This window comes from Cebus imitator, unplaced genomic scaffold, assembly GCF_001604975.1.
Source record: "Cebus imitator isolate Cc_AM_T3 unplaced genomic scaffold, Cebus_imitator-1.0 Scaffold792, whole genome shotgun sequence".
Lineage (NCBI taxonomy): Eukaryota > Metazoa > Chordata > Mammalia > Primates > Cebidae > Cebus > Cebus imitator.
Window position 1 is genome coordinate 357,005 of NW_016108107.1, and position 5,966 is coordinate 362,970.

General features: G+C 39.3%; 1 long non-coding RNA gene across 1 annotated transcript in view; it reads left to right on the forward strand.

Annotated features, from left to right (window-relative positions):
* LOC108297325 overlaps positions 1-2,533 on the forward strand; it is a 30,080-nt gene extending 27,547 nt beyond the window's left edge. The window contains exon 3 of the long non-coding RNA XR_001822172.2: positions 1,938-2,533. This is a non-coding gene — a long non-coding RNA (uncharacterized LOC108297325). The remainder of the gene's footprint in view (positions 1-1,937) is intronic.
* Positions 2,534-5,966: the final 3,433 nt, after the last annotated feature.

Here is a 5,966-nt window from a genome sequence, read left to right on the forward strand (position 1 = left end):
ATGGGGTTTCACCATGTTGACCAGGATGGTCTCGATCTCTTGACCTCGTGATCCACCCGCCTTGGCCTCCCAAAGTGCTGGGATTACAGGCTTGAGCCACCGCGCCCGGCCACTCAGCTAGTTTTCTACAAATTTTAATATTATTTTAGTCTCACTACAGAACTAGTATAAGTAGGAAATAAAAGTCTCTCCTAAAAACTATATGATACCAAAATAATAAGTGTCCAAAAAAAGCTATATGCTACGTGTTGTACAGTTTTGCCAATAAAAGGTACCAGGGAGATTCCATGATAACTACAAGTAATTTGATTCACTGAAGATTTATACAGGCGTAAATATTATGAGAGTAACACTAGTCTGATTTAAAAGCCAACATTAATATTTATCCAAACAAATCTTAACCAAATTTTATATTTCCTTTATTGGGGAAAGCATTTTCTAATGTGCTTCTCCTGTCATAATGTAATTTCCAGTTCATTTTCTTTCAGCCTCACCCTGTCACAGTACTTAATCTTTTGTTAGTTGACAAGGTTAAACAAATTTTTTTAAATCAGCTAGCCATGTTTATGCTTTTCTCTGACCAACTTTGTATTACCAACATAAAAAAAGATAAACCACTGCTAAATTTTAAAAGTAAATAATATGCAAAACTTAACTGAGAAAATTAATTTTACAAGAGGCCACTTCACCTTGGTGGTAACAGTCAAGTTGTCATCATCTGTCTTAGGGCATGGATCAACACACACAGTTCATGGGAAATGCTTTAGAGCAAAAATATACAATGAAAGTGAGCAAGCTAATTTCCTTACAAATTTTTAAACTGCCGGTTCATATTCAGCTTCTCCCTCCAAAAAACAAAACACAATCTGGAAAAAGGTCAGCTATCTGTACATTAAATAATGTTTCTTGATACAGTTAAAATATTGCCTCTGTTCTAAAAATAGATTTTGGTTACCTATTTTTGCACCTCTACCTGTGTAAATATATACAATAGTCAATGAAAACTGACCTTGAGCTCCATAATGAATAGTGACAGCCAATATATACCAGAGCCTGATGATAATTTACCCTGACAAATTATGTATCCTGAAGTTGTAGTTAAAATTCAACTAATAAATGACATAACTTTTGTTACCTAAACTGGAAGAAACCTGATGCCTAAAACAAGGTAGAAAGACCCATTGTTTCTTGTCCATTATCTAACTCTGGTTAAAAGACTAATCTGTGTCACTTCAAATTGGCAGTCTTGATTCCTCAACATAGATACCACTTAAGAAGATCCCATTGCTTTCCTTTGTCCCAAAACAGTACAGGAAATCACCTGCAATATTTGAAATGTGTGACTGCTAAGTGCACAAAACTCTTAACAACAAAGGTGTATGTATTCTTTGAGAATACTCTTCCCCGAAAGATCAATACATTAACAGTATTAAAAATTCAATTACACTCACTATATCCATCCTTTTTCAGGTCCACATTAGGAAGCCCTTAAATCTTTCACAGGTAGGGCTGGGCGTGGTGGCTCATGTGTAAAATCCCAGCTCATTGGGAGGCCAAGGTGAGCAGATCACTTGAGGTCAGGAGCTCAAGACCAACCTGGCCAACATGGTGAAACCCCGCCTCCACTAAAAATGCAAATATTAGCCAGACGTGGTGGCAAACACCTGTAATTTCAGCTATTAGGGAGGCTAAGGCAGGAGAATTACTTGAACACTGGAGGTGGAAGTGGAGGTTGTGGTGAGCTGAAATCATGCCACTGCACTCCAGCCTGGGTGACAGAGCCAGACTCCCTCTCCAAAAAAAAAAAAAAAAAAAAAAACCTTTATAGGCACTCAGAGATCCAAGAAGAGAGACTGCCAGAAAAACAGAGTCCTGGTAGTTGTACCTCTTGTTTCCCTAAGTACTATCTAAATATCTTTCTTCCTATGGGTTTCCAGATTCCACTTGTGCGGGGCTCCATGGCAGTCTCCAATCTTCAATCTATGAAAGCACAGATTCCTGAAAGGATGGCCTCACATGACCAGGAGTGGCTCTCTACATCCCTGCTCCTGAGTAACAAGCTAACTGGAGTCTCCATCAACTGCCCCAACATAGACACACCTCCAATTACCCAACTGAACTTCATGACGGATTAGCCACTCAATCATGCCCCTGACCCAGCCTCCATGAACATTGGAAGGCCATCAGTGAATTACGAAAAGAGGAGGAGGTGAGGAGGCACCTGCGCTGGGCTACAGATCTATGTAGTTCAGCAATCTCCAGCCCCTAGTACTCAAGAAGCTGTAAGCCACCACTCTGTAAGACAGAATGGAAGCACGTGATACCACATTTCTATCTGCTGTAGAGACTCTTCCCAGTGTCTCAAAATATTTTAGCATCTTTCAGTAAAAATCTTCAAGTTTGTCAGGTATTGATCAAAAAAGGCAGCAACCTGTTTAAAGCTCCCTTGAACCCTCTATTTTAATGTGCCTTTGTAAATTCCCAACATGTTGTGTTCATCTTTGTAATTTATTAAACTTGTCATAAACTCCAATATTTTGATCTCTTACTGAAGAATTCGTATTCCTATCCAATAAAGTATTGTTTCTCTTCAAACTTGGCCTTCCCTGCTTGTTCCATTCTTAGCCACTGCCATTGGGTTCACCAGTTAATTTCACTCTCATTCTATCCACTGGGTGCACCAGACTCACTCCCCCTTTGTATCATCATCATCATCATCATTATCTGAGACAGAGTCTCACTGTCACCAGGCTGGAGTGCGATGGCACAATCTCGGCTCACTGCAACCTCCACCTCCTGTGTTTAAGCAATTCTCCTGCCTCAGCTCCCAAATAGGTGGAACTACAGGTGCCCGCCACCATGCCCAGCTAATTTGTTTTGTATTTTTAGTAGACTGATTTTCACCATTTTGGCCACGATGGTCTGGATCTCTTGACCCCATAATCCGCCTGCCTCAGCATTCGAAAGTGCTGGGATTACAGGTGTGAGCCACCATGGCTTGGCTGTAATCTAAGCTATTTGGGAGGCTGAGGCAGGAGAATCGCTAGAACTCAGGCAGCAGAGGTTGCAGTGAGCCTGGACTTCGCCACTGCACTCAACCCTGGGCGAGAGAGCAAGACTCTGTGAACAACAATAACAACAAAAAATGCCCATATAAAAAAAGAAAGGTGAGTACTGGGCTTTAAAATGAGTTTAAATCTCATTTCTGCTACTTCCTATGTCCAAAAAGGAAACTATCCTAATCTGTTTGAGTCTCAGTTTCTTTATCTAGAAAAACACTTGTCAGAATGTTTAACACATGTTGAAGTACTAGTGGTTATTTTAATTAGTCCTATGATTCCTTAAAATTCTGAAATTCTGCATGCTTTTGATTGTATAGGAGAATTGGGGATACATAGCTAGCAGAATTTGAAAAAATGATAGAACAAAGAAACATGAAAAGCAGAGAAGAACTCTTAAAAACATCAAGAGAAGGTTAGGGAAATGTCATGGAAAAAGGAGAAAAGACTAAAAAAAACTATGTGGAAGCAGGCAGAAATACTAGCCTAAAGGGAAAGCCAAACTGGGAAGTCAAATAATTGCTCTCTAAGACTTGTCTAATCTTGGTTTTGTAAAATTTACAATCCTATGGCCAAACCTTTACACTGCTCTAAAGCCTTTGATGGTAAAGATACGATATTGGTTACCACTGAAATTGTCAAATTATTCAGACAAACTCTTAGACCAACCTCATTTCTCAAAATAACCTTAAATGAGAGTTAACATATAACTAGATTTGACTGTATTCATTAATCTGATTCTAACATATATCTTGATCCAGTTGCTGCACGGATCTTTATCCATTTAGGCTGAGGAGCAAAAGAAAGATTTGGAAGCCAGGCAGGCTGATGGTTTAACTGCGAATCAGCTACTTTTTTAACTATGGGGTCATGAGCCAATTAATTAACCTCTCTAAACCACAGCTGCCTATTTAATAAACAGTAGGTTATAAGAACACAGATGTTGTGATGGCTTTATGAGATAATGCATAGCACATAATAGGGTGGTTAGCCCAGAATACAACACTCAGCAGATATTAGTTTCTTCCATCTATATTTCCTTAGTTAATATAATTTTTTAAATCTGTAAAATCCTACCTGTCTGCAGATGCGTCAGAACTCCCAGGATCTATTAAAGGAAAAGGTAAAATGCATTGTAAATCAATAATATACAGAATATTAAAAACATAAGAAGGCACAGTCATGCATGCCTGTAATCTCAATTACTTGGGAGACTGAGGCAGGAGGATCACTTGAGAAACCCAGAAGTTTGAGACCAGTTTGGAAAACATAGCAAGACTCTACTTTCATCAAAAAAATTATGCACACTTGTATGCATGCTTTAGACCATTTTTCTTTCAAGTATAGAACTGATGCTTTGTTAAAAAGCATTCCTCTGGAAGCATACCTGAGACCTTATTAGAATTAATATAAATTATACCTACTGGTATGTGACTAGTACAGTAAGAACTCTTATTTCCCTTACTTTGTATTTATTAAATGCAAAGAATGAATTTATGAAGATTTGATATCTACAAGTGAACTGCAGTATACAAGTCATGTCAGACCATATGAGATTGACTAAAAATGAATGGTATTGTTATCAGAACAGATGTGATGAATGACCAGTGTCAAAGAGCATGATTTCTGAACTAAAATATGAAGGGCAGTTAAAACAGAGTATACAGTAGTTCCCTTTTCCACAACATATGTGGAAAAGACATACTTGCCATGTTTTTCTCTGCTCTCACACCACAGAAACAATCATCAACAAAGAAGGCTTCCATGATCAAATGTGGGGAGGGATTTTCCCCACCAACAAGCAATCATTTCTGCAGATGACACAAGCTGGGTGTCATCTAATTCAGTTCTCATACTCTGTCTGCAGATAGCATCAGATTCCACAGGTAAAGGGTTCAGTCCCATGAGACTGCCTCCCTACATCAGCCCTAAGTCTGAAACTCCAGAAATTCTGACCAACTGGCTTCAATTTGGGGTTCAATTGAGGTTGCCAGGACTCCCTCTTTGGGTTAAACTGAATTGCTGGAGTGGCTCAAAGTACTCAGGGAAACACATTTACCAGTTTGCTATGAATGACATTACAAAAGGTACAGATGAAGAGATGCATAGTGCAAAGTGTGGGGGAAGTGGGATGAAGATTACATGCCTTCCCAGGACACAGCATCCTCCAGGAACCTCAATGTATTCAGCAAACTGGAAGCTAAGCCCAGTCCCTTTGGGTCTTTATGAAAGCTTTATTACATATGCACCACTGATTAAGTAAAGCACTGGCCGTTGGTGACTGAAAAGCTTAAGGCTTTCTCTTCGCCCCAGAGTCTGCAGAGTGAGACGGGGGATCTCAACCCTCTAATCGTTGTCTTCACAATAATGACCAGTTGCCATCATGAATCTACATAGGGGCTTCGAGCCATCAATCATTAGCATACAAAAAGACATCAGTTTGGAATTTCTAACGATTTTAAGAATTGTACACCAAGAAATGAGTCAAAGTCCAAACACAGATTTTACATTCGCCGTTTTTATTTCTGTGGTGACAGCTAATAGTCAACTATATTCCCAAAATATCACATGGAAAACTTCAGAAATAAACATGTCATAAGTTTTAGTGTGCCATTCTGAGAAGTGTGATTAAACCTTGAGCCCCTCCATGCAGACTGGGATGTGAGTTATCCCTTTGTTCGGTACATCCACCCTGCATATGCTGTTCACCCATTAGTCATCAACACGGTCTCCTTCTCTTGCCAGCCATCAACATCATTAAGGCCTGAAGACCCAGGGTCACTCACAGCTCATGATCTTTTTTCTGACTTAGAGTCAAGGGGTACATAGTGGCCTAACACTGCATAATGCCTACATCATTCATCTCATTGCATCTCATTACATAGGCATTGTATCAATTCACATCAT